The 16,642-nt window shown below is 48.3% G+C and overlaps 1 long non-coding RNA gene and 4 other non-coding genes across 5 annotated transcripts; 1 reads left to right on the top strand and 4 right to left on the bottom strand.

Annotated features, from left to right (window-relative positions):
- Positions 1-435: 435 nt before the first annotated feature.
- On the bottom strand, positions 436-1,478 carry LOC131111065 (uncharacterized). Its single transcript, XR_009121083.1, has 3 exons — positions 1,374-1,478; positions 1,232-1,294; positions 436-837 (listed from the first exon to the last, which is right to left on the bottom strand). It is a non-coding gene; the product is annotated as an uncharacterized LOC131111065 (long non-coding RNA).
- A 1,082-nt stretch (positions 1,479-2,560) lies between these two features.
- On the bottom strand, positions 2,561-2,634 carry trnat-ugu (transfer RNA threonine (anticodon UGU)). The gene has a single exon. It is a non-coding gene; the product is annotated as a tRNA-Thr (tRNA).
- A 3,361-nt stretch (positions 2,635-5,995) lies between these two features.
- On the top strand, positions 5,996-6,077 carry trnas-gcu (transfer RNA serine (anticodon GCU)). The gene has a single exon. It is a non-coding gene; the product is annotated as a tRNA-Ser (tRNA).
- Positions 6,078-6,390: 313 nt separating this feature from the next.
- trnak-cuu (transfer RNA lysine (anticodon CUU)) lies at positions 6,391-6,463 on the bottom strand. Its single transcript has one exon. It is a non-coding gene; the product is annotated as a tRNA-Lys (tRNA).
- Positions 6,464-7,749: 1,286 nt separating this feature from the next.
- Positions 7,750-7,820, bottom strand: trnag-gcc (transfer RNA glycine (anticodon GCC)). The gene has a single exon. It is a non-coding gene; the product is annotated as a tRNA-Gly (tRNA).
- Positions 7,821-16,642: the final 8,822 nt, after the last annotated feature.

The following is a 16,642-nucleotide window of genomic DNA, read 5'->3' as shown; positions in this document are numbered from 1 at the left end:
GAGGCCCTGTCAGATACTCTTATTGCTGCAGAAGGTCTGACAGACCCTAAGATGCCGTTTAAAGATTTCAGTCAAACAGACTTCTTCCAGCAAGAGCTGGATGAGACAAGAAAGAGGGTGGAGGAAAAACAGCAGAAGAAGAAGGAAGAGGGAGGAATCTCCTCCACCCCCTGTCCGAAAGTACCTCTGTGTAGCACATATGAGAAATGCAAGAAAAGGTAAAGATTAATTAAATAGAAGTATGGACTAGCTCAGAAGATCTATGCTCGGCTCTAGGGAGGTTGAGGTGCAGTAATATCACAGAAGACACAAAATGTACTTTTAAGTGGCTTGGTGCGTTATTATTTGGTTTAAGTGCAAACAGTGACAAATTATTTACAATATATACAAACGGCAGTAAAATGGTATAGAGGGTTCGGGAATTCCAATAGCTGTTTGATGAAGTGCACTTCAGTCTTTCAATCTAGTTCATTTGGTTCTTACAAATAAAGAAATCACAATTCAACAGTGGTTCAGCACAGTCCAGGGTGTAAATGCCCTTAAGATCACACAAAGCACAAAATCACAGTATTCACAATAAAGGGTCAGTGGCCACAACAATGTGTGGAGCGAATGTCCATTTTATAGGAACCCAGAGTCCATGGTATATGTGGAAATTGTCCAGGATCGCGCGCAACAGAGTTCATATGTGAACAGAAAGTGACCAGTGCATAGGTGGGAGAGAACTGGCTGCCAACACCCCTACCAGACCGCAGGAGGATGTTGAAGTTGTTCGGTTCCCTTTGGGTCTAGCTCGCCTCGTAGCATGGGGGTTGTCCCCAACCGGCCACACCTGGCCTGTATATCACAGACAGGGCCACTATCAGTAAATCAATCAATTATCATTAGCTAGCTCAGTGTACACAAATCCATTAATCAGTATGCAAAATCCATTATACATCAGAATATGAAAATACATTTCCAAATATCAACCCCGGTTTAGCTTTAAAGAGGATTGTTTTAAAATGCAATTTAAGGTGCATAACATTCAGAATACACAGTAATCAAAAGCAGTAGCTCACTATTTAAACAGTTAATTCTATTTGGCCAAATCAAGTTAAAAAGTTTGATTATCGTTTTGGGGGTTAGCATAACAATGAATCGCATTACAGCAACGAGGTTGGCTGCCGATCGCATTGATATGCTAACGCTACATAAGCTAACCACACACAACAATAGCATTCAGACTCACCAATTCCCCTCGTAATTCAGTCCCCGCTAGAACCCAGATGTCTGCAGCGACGGTACGCGGCTTCTACAAGTTTTATAATGCACAAAGTTTTAGAGAACGATCAACAATATATATAAGTTGAAGTAGTTTGTTCGAGACTAACCGTGTTAGCAGCGTCCTGTAGCCTGTCTCCTCACCAGTATGTGTGAGGAGAGCGCACCGGTGTATTTGATTGCGGCCCTGGCGAACCTGATTGGCTGAGACGCAGCGTTCCGTCTTCCGTCATGTGACTGGGTTGCATTCACAGACGTTATACAAGACCGGGGAATATTTTTATATTATATAATTATTTAATAATTTTATTATAAAATATATTTTCATTATTTTCCAAGGATGCATAACTTCTATGTGGGTTACATCTGCAGGATGCAGCTGAAGCAGGGCCCGAAAAGCCCCCACATCCACGCTGGCTTCAGAGAAGTACATCTACTGCCCTGCCAAAGTGTTCTCCATTTATAGAGAGCACAGGATGAAAAAAAGAGATGAGCTGGAAGGAGTTCCAGGCCTCTCCTTTCTATGAAAAGGAGAAACAAAGACGGCAAAATAAGTGAACAATACGTATATTTATTATTCATAACTGCTTACATGTAGATTATTATTTATTTTTTATTATTGAGAGTGTTCTTGAGTGTGGTACCCTGATAAATAAATATTCTTTGTTACATTGCATTGATCCTCTCGCCCGAAGACAGCTGGGATAGGCTCCAGCACCCCCGCGACCCTTGTGAGGAAAAGCGGTAGAAAATGAATGAATGACATTGCATTGATTTTGTATTTTATTTCAAGCACTGGTATCAATATAAGCCTGATAGGAATAGTTTGTAATGATATAGGGATTAATTGGAAAACAATAATATTGTGGAGAAGAAAACAGTGACTTGACTGATGACTTAGACGGGATTTGAAAACCTCAATTCATTTCTCTGAAGTCTCTCTGCTTCTCCGACGTCTCTCTTGCATCCCGATTGGCTGGCAGCAAATGTCAACACCACACGCGCGGCCCCCGCTTGGCAAGTGAGAATTCTACCACTGAACCACCAATGCCACGTGGGGACACACTGTAAGAGAACAAAATTCAACTGTCAAGTGGATGAGCCTCTGCAAAGTGGCGCTGAATGACAAAACATCACAATGTCATACTCTTTGGATTCAAGCACCTTGTGGCGTAATGGGATCCACAACAATCATGTCAGCTGTGGATGCACCATTGACTCGTTTTTGAAGGGCAAGTGACAAAAAGAGGTACGTGGGTCAGAAATCAGCTGCCAAAGTTTCACGGACTAAGCAGCCAGGCACTGCTGGGATTTGAACCCAGGATTTCCTGTTTACAAGACAGGCACTTTGACCAGCTAAGCCACAGCGCCAGCCGAGTAAGTCACCCTGGCAATGCTGCCTTTACTCTTCTAGACATAAACTGCTCCAACGCTGAGATGATGCCATTTGTCGTGTGTCATTCGGTCAGCAGGGGGAGAATCCCGTATATTTGGCACCGATACAAAGGGTTTACCAATTGGGAAGAATGCAAGGGCTCTCCACAAGTGTCACACAAGGGTCTAGAAACGGTCCCTGGGACTGACACAAATAACTAGGCTGTTAATCTGGACTAACTGTTAGAATAAAAAGTAAATTCAATTATTATAGTGTTAAGTTATCACCCTTATATCCGTTTGCTTAGACAATAGACAAAAGTCTTGAGTGTTTTAAAGCAGGAACATTCCATGACGCTGACCAGCAACTCCCAGCACCACTAATCTTGCAGGTGCCTGGGAATGCCAGCAGTGGCCTTGAAGATGTTCCTGTTCATCATGCAAAATGCGCCAAGATAAGAACACATGCACAAAAAGTAATTGCTCTCACATACACACACACACATAGACAACAAGTACAGCTTGTGCAACTGCTTGCTTCCCCCTCCCCTTAGTGTTGCACGACCATGTATTAGGGACCTCCTAAAGAAAATAAAAAGAGAGGAGCATGAATGGCATCCTCAGAGTGGAGCGGCATGTCACTGGGTTTGTTTTTTCACTCTTCTCGCTGCGAGAAATTTTGAATTTTGTTGTCTGTCTCTTCTGTAATTAAAGTGTCACAGGAGTTTGAACCTGAACCTGAAGTTTGGTGCTGCATTCAGGTTGCAGTCTCTAATGAGGCGTGGGTTTGAGTCCCACTTCTGACAGCTTCTTGCATCTTGAAGTGGCGTCACCCTTCATTCTAAAGTGGCCGAGGCTGCTCCTCCTGGGCAGTAAACCAGGGGTGCTTTTCAACATGACCGCTGCTGAAAAGTATACAAAGCAGACCTATTGCATTCTGGGGTCTTGCGTTTCTCCAGAAAACAGTCTTTGTTCTTCAACATGACCTCTGATAAAAAGTATGAAAACCAGAGTCATGGAAATACCAGTAGAGGACTGCTGGAATTAGAACCAATGAGCCCCTCTTTGCTAGGCATGTAATTTGACCAACTAAAGCATAGTGCCTGCGAAGCATGCAAACTTGAAAATGGTGCCTTCAGTAAAAAAGGAAATGCTGTGCATCTGGCACCGACACAAAAACAGTTCACCAATGGGGAAAATGTTCATAAAAGGGAGGGAGCCCAAAGCCAGACACATGTGTCAATTGAACGGCCCTGGGTGGGCTCGAACCACCAACCTCTCAGTTAACAGCCGAACGCGCTGACCAATTGATCCATAGAGACTACATCCGCATCACTGCAGTAAGGTTTCAGTAAGTTTCCACTTTTGACAGAAAGTTGCAAATACTCAAGTGCTGTCCACCTTAACTCTCAGGTGGTCCGGTCTGTTACTTTTCAGGTGTCATTCTGAGTTCTGCCCTTTGGCAGGAAAAGAGCCTTTGTCCTTTTTCAACATGAGCTCTAGGTAAAAGCTTAGATATACTGTATTGGCCGGGAATCAGACCCGGGCCTCCCGCTTGGCAAGCGAGAATTCTACCACTGAACCACCAATGCCTGCCTGAGGTGCCTACCTTTTAACTGGAACTGGAAAGGCTTGTGTAGCCCCGCACACAAACCAAGTGTCTTCCTCACATGCACACCCAATGTGGGTCTCAAACCCAGGACCCTGAGAGTAAGAGTCTCATGCTCTACCCACTGAGCTAACCAAGCCTTTTTCTGCTGTAGATATAATTTTTTGTTTTTCTTTTTTATCGATGTGGCCATCTTGATGTTTGATCAATTCCACAGACAACCTTGTTTCAGAAGGAGCGAGAGGAGCTTTATTCGTCCCTCAGTGGGAAAATTTGCAAGTTCCCGCAAGTTCCGCAACAGCAGGGGGAGTATCTCAGTATGTTTACAGACCATGGACTCCTCCTAAATTTAGATACATAGCCTTATCCATGCCAAAACCACACAACAACCTTGACCAAATCCTGACTGACATAACTGACTTGGTACATAATCACCGTCTCAACGGAACTGAATTAGCCCAACTGTTGACATTGACCACAGGCTCCAAGTATGGTGCTTTTTGTACGGCCATTTAGCCAATTTGGCCAAAGGGGAATTCAGAACACGCTTGTGGCCCATTGCCATTTTTATGGTACCTGGCGACTTCAACCAGTGAACTCCATCCATTTTCTGCCCCGCTTATCGTCATCAACGGACTCTATTCCCCACCCGTTACCAGCATGGGGACATTCCAAAACAAGATGAGAACACACTGGACCAGGTACACAGCAACATAGTACGTGGCACAGACACAGCTTCACCCTACCCCCACTTTTAGCCCAGACTGAAAATGCAGAGAAACACCTTTGCAGCTGAAATTGCTTATTTGGGAGAGCGTTGGACTGACTATCTAAAGGTCCCTGGTTCAAGCCCAGTTTTCAGCACAATCGCTGTTTACATCGTGAGTTGGCAAATAGTTTGTAAAGGGGTGACTTTGTTCTCTTGATTTCATCAACATCGATCACGACAACACAGCCAATGACATATTAAGACCAGACAAGTGCAGTTGGGAGGTGACATACAGAATCCTGATGCATATCATGTTACAATCAGACACAAACAGGATGTAGGACCCGACCTTGAGTTCGCGCAAATGTTCACAGCATTAGGTCTGCAAAGTGTTCAGCTGATGCACATTTACTGGAAAGGAAAATGGGCTTTTGTCACGGTAGCCATGCCGACACGAGCTAAAATGTTTCTCCCGCCAGGACAACACCCACATGAAATTCAAGCTTTGCTCGCAGACGAAAAAGAACCAGCTGGAATGAGCAATCTGCACCTCCAAGTCTGAGTTTATGGTTCTTGCCCAAAAAAGCATAGCTCACAGCCGTAATTGTATAGTGGTTCCTACTCTGTGTTGTGGCCACATCAACCCCGGCCGATTCAGGGTCATGGCAGGTGTGTGTTGCTTTTGTAATTGTTCTGTCTGAAAAGACAAGATTGTCTGTCCACTTGAAGTGTGGTGCTATAAAAATACACTAGTTTTGACCACACCTGTATTTTTAGTAAACATTATTAGCATGCAATGAATCAAAGTATAAGGTACGATGTCGGAGATCAAGAACGCTTTTGTTGGCAAAAAAAAAAGCCATAACATATCATTTCGACAATACGGGTATCAAACCCGCTAGTTCTTGCATGTAAAGCAAGAACTCTAGCCTTTGAGTTAAATCCCCCCGCTGCACAGGAAGGCTGCCACAATTTCTGCAACACCAAAACGCTAATTAAGATGTGTCATTTTGAGTCAACAAGACCATGTCCACAGAGGAGATGAGGTGACCGAGAGGTTAAGGTGATGGACTGCTAATCCATTGTGTTCTGCACGCATGGGTTCGAATCCCATCCTCATCGGACTATACTAATGCACCAGTTTTGACACCACCTGTGTTTTTAGGAAACATCATTAGAATGCAATTAATCCAAGCATCCGGTACGATGTGGGAGATTGAGAATGCTTTTTTGGCAAGAAAAAGGCATAATATACCATTTGGAGAATGCAGGCATCGATTCCACTTCATCTCACATGCGAAGTGAGCGCTCTACCATTTGTGGTCCTACAAGAATGGGATTTGTTTTTGTGTACTTCGAATGAAATGTTTTCCGCATGTTGCAGAATTTTCCACAGGAAAGAAATCTTTAAGATGTATCACCAAAAGAGCTGAACCACCCAATGTGGGGCTCGAACCCACGACCCTGAGATTAAGAGTCTCATGCTCTCCCGACTGAGCTAACCGGGCATTTTTCTGCCACGATATCACTTTTTAATTTTTTTGAATTGATGTGGTCTTCTTGATGTTTGATCAATTCCACACCCAACCTAGTTTCTCGGGGAACAAAGGAGCGAGAGGTTCAGTCATAGCTGAGAACTTTGGAAGTGTAGTCATCTTAACCCTCCTGTTATGTTCATTTGCCAGGAACAGCCATGATGTTCCCGGGTCAGTTTGCATGTTTATTTATCTGAAAGATGTCCAACACCAAAAAAATCCCCACAAGCATTGTTAGTTATTCACGACTAACTCCATTACTAACTATTCTATCAATGTTTAGAGCAATGGTGTACCTTACCTCTCACAGGTAGTGGTTTAATTAATTTTAATTAATTAATTGAACGAATCAGAGGCATCATGACCAGTCTGCATCAAAACATTATCTGAAATCCTGTGGCAGAATTCTGGCATTGATTCTTAATTCAGTTGCCATCCCTGATAGATGGTAATGGTAATCATGCCCGCGTGGCAGGCGAGTCTCTTTGCTTGTCTGACGTCTGTGTCGCATCCTGATTGGCTGGCAGCAAATGTCAACAACACGCGCGCGGCCCCCGCTTGGCAAGTGAGAATTCTACCACTGAACCACCAATGCCACGTGGGGACACACTGTAAGAGAAAAAAAATTCAACTGTCAAGTGGATGAGCCTCTGCAAAGTGGCGCTGAATGACAACACATCAAAAATGTCATACTCTTTGGATTCAAGCACCTTCTGGCGTAATGGGATCCACAACAATCACGTCAGCTGTGGATGCAACGTCAATTCGTTCTTGAAGGGCAAGTGACAAAAAGAAGTACATGGTTCACAAATCAGCTGCCAAAGTTTCACTGACCAAGCACCCAGGCACTGCTGGGATTTGAACCCAGGATCTCCTGTTTACTAGACATGCACTTTGACCAGCTTAGCCACAGTGCCAGCAGTGCATCTGGCACCAACACAAAAACAGTTCGCCAATGGGGAAAAATGTTCATACAAGGGAGGGAGTCCAAAGTCCAACAAATGTGTGAATTGAGAGTCCCTGGGTGGGCTCGAACCACCAACCTCTCAGTTAACAGCCAAACGGGCTGACCAATTGCGCGACAGAGACTACAACAGCATGACTGCAGTCAGGTTTCACTAAGTGCTGTCCACCTTAACTCTCCGGTGGTCCGGTCTGTTACGTTTCAGGTGTCATTCTGAATACTGCCCTTTAGCAGGAAAAGAGCCTTTGTACTTTTTCAACATGAGCTCTAAAGAAAGGTACAAGCTGAGATATACTGCATTGGCCGGGAATCGGACCCGGGCCTCCCGCTTGGCAAGCGAGAATTCTACCACTGAACCACCAATGCCACATTGGGAAACACTGTCGGAGAACAAATTAAATTGTCGAGTGGATGTGCCTCTGCAAAGTGGCGCTGAATGACGCACGTGATGCCAGGGGAGGCCGAGTACTAACAGAGCTGAGCGAGAGGGCATAAGAAAAAAAATTGTGACCTTGTGGTGGTTACCCGGCAGCACCAAGGATGTGGCGCACGTCTGATGCGTAATGCATGCCAGGTGATGTTCATCTAGCGAGCGGACATTCTTGTGGGGGACAAGCTCAACAGTAGGAATGTTGAGAGAACTGACCAGTCCGCTATCAATGAAGTTCTCGTCCGCCCCAGAGTCAATTAATGCTGTGGTAGGAGAAGCTTCCCCCGCCCAGGATATCGTACCTTCCACTAGAAGTCGGCCCACCAAAGCGGATGACGCAGCCGGTGTGGTTGGAGCGGGCAGTGCCAGCAGCTGGGGAATATCCCTGGTGGAGGAAGAGCGTTGGCGTGCTGGGCGAACTGGACAGCGGGAAATTGTGTGTAGGACTCCCACAGTACAGGCACAGCCACAGGCGTTGACGGTGACTCCTCTCCACTGACGAAAGGCGACTGGCTCCCAGTTGCATGGGGACGACACTCCCGACGTCATCAGACGGCGCTCCGTGTTTTGTCTGAGTCACGGCTGGTGTGTGTTGCTTTTTGTTGTTTTCTTGCCTGAAAGGACTTCTCGCTCGACCCAATTTTACTCTTGGCGAAACACTGATAATCCAGAACATAGACTTAAACTGCAGGTGCATTAGTTGGAGGGCTCGTGGCCACCTGGTCACCTGAACAGGGACTTGAATCCCGGACACTCAGATCAAAAGTTTAATGTTCAGGTGATTGGCTCAACCTTTGTCCAGAAGATATTAGGCTTGTCCATGTGGTCAGTTTAAGACCTCTGTCGATCTTGGAGGTGGCCATTTCGGGACAGGGGCTTCTTCATCTCTGCAAGGTCAAGTACAGTATGCCAGAAGATTTTGCCTTGTGAGTTGTCCTCATTCATCAAGGCCCTGGATAGCTCAGTTGGTAGGGCATCAGACTTTTAATCTGATTGTCCAGGGTTCAAGTCCCGGTTCAGGTGGAGAAGAGTCAACCCCACATTACCAGCATGGGGACATACCAACCCAAGATGAGAACACACTGGGCCAGGTACACAGCAACACATGTGGCAGAAACACAGCTTCACCCTGGCCCCTCTTTTAGCCTCTACTGAAAAAGTGGAACACCACCTTTGCAGCTGAAATCGCTCAGTTGGGCGAGTGCGAGAATTAAGATTTAAAGGTCCGTGGTTCAGGATTTGGAAGCGTTCAGCCAAATCATGCGGGCAAGACGCGAAAAGATGAACATTTCCAGGGCCGAGGCCAAAGCTTTAAAAGAATTAGGAACAAACAGACAAATCGTAATCAAACCAGCAGATAAAGAGAGCGCGGTGGTGATTTTGGGACGAGAACAGTACACCCAAGAGGTTTATCGACAGCTGAACGATCAAAGATATAGAAAACTACAAAATCCAATTGTTCGGCAGACAATGCCAATGGTACGAGAGATCGTGTATAAATTGTATTATAAAAAGTTCATCCTAACCATCAGAAATAAGTTCAGACAATGGTCCGGCGTTCGTGCAAAAAGTAGGGTTAGCCTAACCCTAACCCAAACCCAAACCATATTGTACAACAACTGCGAATAAAACAAAGGTTCGGGTTTGTCTATCATCCCCAGTCCCAGGGAATGGTAGAACGAGTAAATGGGACACTCAAAGCCAAGCTCAATAAAATCTGTGCTAGCGCAAAGTTAAATTGTGCGGATGCACTAACAATTGCATTAATGAGCTATCGCATGCAAACTAACAGAATTACACATCTAACACCGCATGAGATGCTTACGGGTCGACCCATGCCAGCACTGCATTTGAGAGGGCCTTATAAAGGGCCCCCACTTGAGCAGTTGCAAAATGAATTGACTATATAAAATATGTTAACTGCCATACATGGAGCTATCTATGTGCAGGGTAAAAAACAGGGTTCCTGAGTCGACAAAGGTGACTTGGTGGTGCCAGGCAACCAGGTGTACATCAAAGTGTACAGGCGAAAGTGGCACGAGCCAAGACGATTGGGACCCTATAAGGTGGTTGAGCAGCCTTACCTATTTCCCAATCCGGACGATCGTGAGGATGATGGCACTGACTCAGAGGACTCGATGAGCCATGAGGTATGACTGTTGCTATGATTGGCAAGGGAGCCGGACCTTGAGCTGAACATCACCATCTTTAAGTCACTATGCGAGTCCTCTCCACGAACTATGCTGATATTGCTTGAGAAACCGCCATGCCATGGACAGGACTGATCTAGAAGGGCAAGGGACTTGACGGGACTGAACAACAATGCACTCACTTACAGTTAATAAGTGTGGGTAATACCAGTCAATCAGTAGTAACACGTGTACTGGTTCAGTTGTTCAGCACTACTTACTATGTTAGGAGTATATCAGTCACTCACTATTCCAGTTGCCTTATACAGTACTTTAGAGCATTAAGGACTTTACACGCTCACTATAGACACAAAGGTGTGTTTTGTTTAGATTTGTTTTGCAGTTAGATTCCATTTATATATTAAAGGGTGTAGTGGATATGTTATTCATGTAACTCATAAATTGCAATAGTCACCAGACACTCAAATAGTAAGCATAGGGTCAGAGTTAGGAAGGGAATGTTCCAGCGAAGTTGGCGCCAACCAAGGGAACCCGCCGACTGAACCATTCCGGAGGACCGCCCTCCTCCTACATGTGATGTGGCAAGTCACCACCTCATCTCGACGAAAGGAGCCCCTCATTACAAAGGGTCCCTCCAGATGACATCGTGCTGACCATCGGCGGGTGGTCGAAGAAAGGGACTGAAGATGGCCAACACCATTTGTACAGAGGCACAATAATCCTCTGGGCGGTGAAAATGTGAGCAGAAACATTGCTCTTAACCAATTCTGCTCTCGCCCTGGGCCTTGAATCCCAGACCACAACACTTCCCCTTCCCCAGGCCCATGTTCCAGGAGGGCAGCGAGATCCCCTTGAATGTCATATGTGAATTCTTTTCGGAAATGGTAACGTGCCAAGGGGCCAAGACTGGACCAAGAGACATTATTTGTTGTTTTGGGAGTTTGGTACCCCCATATGGGGGGAATATATTGTAAAATGACTACTCTTTTGCACATTGCATATGACTTTTCTTCTTGGTAAACTCTAGTTGAACTTAAGAGGGCTACGTGACTTGGGGAGGCCAACCTGACCTGATTGTTACACAAGATGTTTTCGGATGTTTGGAGTCCAAGATGTTCTGCCAAAATACTTAGGTCCAGTCAGGAGGCATGACCAGATAGGGACTGAATTCTGGAAATCCACGTCATCGTTATTGTTCATGAGGTCTATATAAGTGCTGTATTAAATAAACAAGAGGACCCTTTCCCGACAACTGCAGACGTGGTTCGTGTTGCATTACTTGCCAACAAGAGGAACCCGACGAGTACGGGGACCAGCTGTCCCTGCACCTGGACCTGATGGCGCGAGGGGAAGTGGTTTCCCCCATGGACCCGGCCCCCTCCCCGGCAACAGAGGCCCTCTGCCGTTGGGAGTCAGAGAACTTACTTGACGACACCCCACTGCTGACTTCCACGCCGCCAACGAAATCACCTGTGGAAAAAGAAGGCCAATGGGAAGAGCTGCTGGCGGACATCAGTTTCGACAGCTCCATGTCCGGCTCAATTGGCGGGAGCCAAAAGCAACTGGTCCAGCGACATTGGAACACCACCAGGAAAATGGTCGACCGGAAACTTACCGTGTGGAAGAAATTTGTCATCCTGGGAGATTCTAACGTGTCCCGGTTCCCACCACATGACTTCCCAGATCTGCAGGTTGACAGCTTTCCGCGGGGCCACCTTTAGGAGTAGCCGAGGCGCTACTCGCCAAGGCAGTCATTCACACCAAGGTGGAAAAACTGGTGTTGTCCTTCGGGATCAACAGTAGAACTCAGAAATTCAAAGAGACCACCTCCAGGCAGTTGCAGGCCCTTTGGAAAGAGGCCAAGCGGGTCTTCCTGGAGGCGGCAGTTTTCATCCCATTAGTTAACCACTCACCATACTAATGCCTACTGAGGACCCTCAATGAGTGTATTGAGGATAGACTACCATCCATCCCGCTTCTGCAGGACAATCTGTTCCACACAGACCCAGACTGCATACCCAGACCACGTCCACTGCTGAAGCAATGCTCAGGCATTGGACACGATTTTTAAACTTGTAGGCCCCCAAAGGACAAAGTCCCTGGGGGGTCCCAAGTTTCACTAAATTGCCAAAATGTTAAAGTGTTATCCCCCAGTTTCAATCCATCCGGAGCACAATTATCCCTGTTATCCAAAGGCCTACCTTTTATACCTACTCAATCAGAAAACAAGAATTATAAATTGGAAAAACACAAAAGACTACTTTGGGATGTGCAAGAATATCATAGACGGCTTAGACTTATTGAATTTTTCGGTAGAGAAGAAGAAGAAAAAAGCGCATAGCCAAAGTTCCATCCCCCCTCGATTTGCCCCCCTCCCCCCCTTTTAACACAATCTCCCCCGCCCTACACACCCTAATTAGAAAAGATAGGGAACTAGCCGAACAAAAACCTGAGGAAAAGGATAACCTAACCAAAAGGGAAAGAGCCGCACTAAAGGAATTGAATAGGGATAGCTCCATAGTTATCAAACCGGTGGACAAGGGATCATCTATAGTAATTCTTAGCAGAGAACAGTACGTCTGGGAAGGACAAAGACAATCAGGGGACCCCACTTATAAAAAACTTACACAACCCATGTATACACAAACGATACCCCTAGTTCGAAAAATCATCAAAGAACTCATCTATCAAAAATCCATCAAAACCCGAGACTTGGAATCCCCCACACCACATCCCCCGGGTAGACCAATTGTATCGGATTGTGGTAGTGAAACATATGGTACGGCTATATTTATTGACTTCTATCTTAACCCACTCTCCAACAAACATTTGGCTTATGTGAAAGATACCTACAATTTTGTCGAGTTTGTCACGCTCCACCTGAACTATGATTCGGTAGCTTTGGGTGGTATAGTCCTTGTTCCTTGTTTGTATTGCTTACTAATTCTGTTGTCCCTTTTAGATTTCTCCACTCCCACCTTGGGAGGAGCCACAGGACGTGCCACAGCTGTTCCTCATTCCATTTCCCCCATTTATACCCACCTGTGGCGACTGGAGGGTACTCGGCTATTGTTCTGGTCTCCACGCCATATGCTCTCGCGTCTGACCTTCTGGTTACATGACTATCCCGGGTGCCCTCCAGTCGACGTGGACTACTCCTGCTGCACGCCCTGTGGCCCCCTCGATCCCTGTTAGTACTTTGATTTCCTGGTTTTTACCCGCGGCATCTTTTCGTTCCTTTTACATGCCGTTGTCCTTGGTTACCCCCTCGTTGTCACGTAAGCCAATTAAAAGACTTGAAGTGCAACTGAACACGGTGTCCTCTGCATCCTGGGATCCGAACCCGGTTCCTATCGCCAACTCGTCACAGAATAGCCGAGTCAGGTATGGATCCCGCAGAGGACGACGGGGTGCGACAAGCCCTCAGAGCCCACGGCCAGCGAATAAGCCATCACGAGCAAACCCTTAACGAGCTAACCACACTCGTTAGGGAGCTACACGCGCAGCTGTCAAGCAGGCCCGCTACCTCCACGCCAGATCCTCTTCCACATGCCGCCGGAAGCGCAGCTGGCGCGTTGTCTCCCAACTACTTCCCCCGGGAGCCCAGTATCCCCCACCCCATGAGGTACGAAGGGGATTTCGGACAATGCCGGTTGTTCATCCACCAGTGCTCCCTCATTTTTGCACAACAGCCTCACACATATGCCACGGAAGCAGCCAAGGTGGAGTACATGCTCAGCTTGCTAGCGGGACGTGCGGCAAGCTGGGCGATGTCGGTGTGTGAGGTGAAACCAGAACTGTGCGCCAGCCTACCTCTGTTCATCGCGGAACTCCGGAGCGTATTTGACCATCCGGTGAGAGAGAGAGAGGCAGGCAGCCGCCTCCTCGTGATTCGGCAGGACGGCGCGTCAGTGGCCGACCACTCAATCTCCTTCCGTATCCTGGCGGCAGAGAGCGGCTGGAATGACAAGGCGCTGCGAAGCGCGTACCGGGCGAGCCTCAGCCAACGTGTGCAGGATGAGTTGGCCGCTCGGGATGAGACGCAGACGCTGGAGGAGCTAATCTCGCTATCCATTAGCCTTGACAGCCGGCTGCGGGAGCGCACCGCGCAGCGGAGGGCGGAGCCTCTCATACCAACACGCCGGCTCCAACCTCCACCTCCCGGGGCTCTTCCGGCTCCGCTCCTTCCTCCCTCCTCTAGTGGCGGAGCGCCGTCTGACGACGTCAGGGGCGTCGTCCCCATGCAGCTGGGAGCCAGCCGCCTTTCGTCGGCGGAGAGGAGTCGCCGTCTACGCCTGCGGCTGTGCCTGTACTGCAGGAGCCCCACACATATGATTTCCCGCTGCCCGGTACGCCCATCACGTCAACGCTCATCCTCCACCGGGGATATTCCCCAGCTGCTGGCACTCCCCGCTCCTACCACACCGGCGATGTCATCCTCCCTGGTGGGTCGACTTCAGGTCGAAGGTACGATATCCTGGGCGGGGGGAGCTTCTCCCATCACTGCATTAATTGACTCCGGGGCAGATGAGAACTTCATCGATAGCGGACTGGTCAGTCCTCTTAAAATTCCCACAGTCGAACGTGTCCACCACAAGAATGTCCGCTCGCTTGATGGGCGCTACCTGGCTTGTATTACGCATCAGACATGCACCTTATCCTTACTACTGTCGGGTAACCACCAAGAGGTCACTAAATTTTTTCTTATGCCCTCTCGCTCAGCGCCGTTAGTACTTGGGCTCCCCTGGCTTCGCCAGCACGGTCCTAACTTTGATTGGAAGACTTTAACTATTTCCAACTGGAGCGCATATTGTCACAGCCGTTGTCTTCGTGCCGCCTTACCCCCCGCGCCCCCTGTCGGCTTAACCACCATTGACCGCCCTGACCTGTCCCTGGTTCCGGGGGAGTATCATTCCATTAGTGACGTGTTCCGCAAAGACCGGGCCATGACCCTTCCGCTTCACCGTCCCTATGACTGCGCCATTGATTTGCTTCCCGGGTCACCACTCCCCGCATCACGCTTGTACAATATCTCTCAACCCGAACACCGTGCTCTCGAGGAGTACATCTCCACCTCCCTCGCTGCCGGTCACATCCGACCATCATCTTCCCCCCTCGCGGCAGGGTTCTTCTTTGTCAAAAAGAAAGACGGCTCCCTACGCCCCTGCATCGACTTTCGTGCTCTTAATAAAATCACGGTCAGGAATCAATATCCCCTTCCCCTTCTCTATTCTGCTTTTACTTCCCTGCACGAGGCCGCCGTGTTTACTAAGCTCGATCTACGTAGCGCCTATCACCTGGTGCGTGTCCGAGAGGGCGATGAGTGGAAAACGGCCTTTAATACGCCACTCGGGCATTTCGAATACCTTGTGATGCCCTTCGGCCTTACTAACGCCCCTGCCGTCTTCCAATGCCTGATAAATGATATCTTGCGGGACATGATTGGTCGTTTCGTGTTCGTTTACCTGGACGATATTTTAATTTTTTCCCCCTCCGTTTCGGTACACCGCCAGCAGGTCCGACTAGTCCTCCAGAGACTCCTGGAGAACAGACTATTTGTCAAACCCCAGAAGTGTACGTTTCATGCTTCCTCTGTGTCTTTCCTGGGGTTTATAGTGGAGAAAGGCCAACTCGGACCCGACCCTGCCAAGGTTCAGGCAGTGGTTGACTGGCCTACTCCTACGTCAAGAAAGGTGTTGCAGAGGTTCCTGGGGTTCGCCAACTTTTACCGTCGTTTTATTCGGAACTTCAGTAAGGTGGCAGAACCCTTGAATAAGCTTACTTCATCCAAGGTACCCTTTGTGTGGTCTCCTGAGGCTACAAAGGCCTTCCAGCGCCTCAAATCCCTGTTTACGTCCGCTCCCGTACTGGTACATCCTAACCCCTCTCTCCCTTTTTTTGTTGAGGTCGACGCTTCCGACTCTGAGGTCGGGGCCGTGCTCTCCCAGCGCTCCACCACCGATCAGAAACTGCACCCCTGTGCCTTCCTCTCCCGTCGTCTATCTCCGGCCGAGAGTAATTATGACATTGGGAATCGGGAGCTCCTGGCGGTGGTACTGGCCTTACAAGAATGGAGGCATTGGCTGGAGGGCGCCACTCACCCCTTTACCATCTACACGGACCATCGGAATCTGGCCTACATCCGCTCTGCCCACCGCCTGAACCCCCGGCAGGCAAGGTGGGCCCTCTTCCTTACCAGGTTTGACTTCTGCATCACCTTTCGCCCGGGGTCACTCAATGGGAAGCCTGATGCCCTGTCCAGGATGTTTGCGCCCGCAGTTGAGGACTCCCTCCCAGAGACCATCCTGCCACAGTCCCGAATCATAGGGGCCCTGCGATGGGAGGTAGAGAGGCGCGTGGCAGAGGCGGCCAAGGACTCACCCACCCCAGCTGGATGCCCCCCCAACCGCTTGTTCGTCCCGGCGGCACTGCGTCCCGAGGTGCTGGTGTGGGCTCACGCCTCTAAAATCGCCTGCCACCCCGGGGCTCGACGGACCGCCTTCCTCCTGGCTCAGCGGTTCTGGTGGCCTACCCTTCATGCTGACACCAGGAGCTTTGTCGCAGCCTGCTCCGTCTGCGCCAGGAATAAATCTTCTCATCAGCCTCCT

The sequence above is a fragment of the Doryrhamphus excisus genome, unplaced genomic scaffold (genome assembly GCF_030265055.1).
Source record: "Doryrhamphus excisus isolate RoL2022-K1 unplaced genomic scaffold, RoL_Dexc_1.0 HiC_scaffold_24, whole genome shotgun sequence".
Classification (NCBI taxonomy): domain Eukaryota; kingdom Metazoa; phylum Chordata; class Actinopteri; order Syngnathiformes; family Syngnathidae; genus Doryrhamphus; species Doryrhamphus excisus.
Note: the sequence above shows the minus strand (reverse complement) of the source record. Positions and strands in the feature narration are given on the sequence as shown.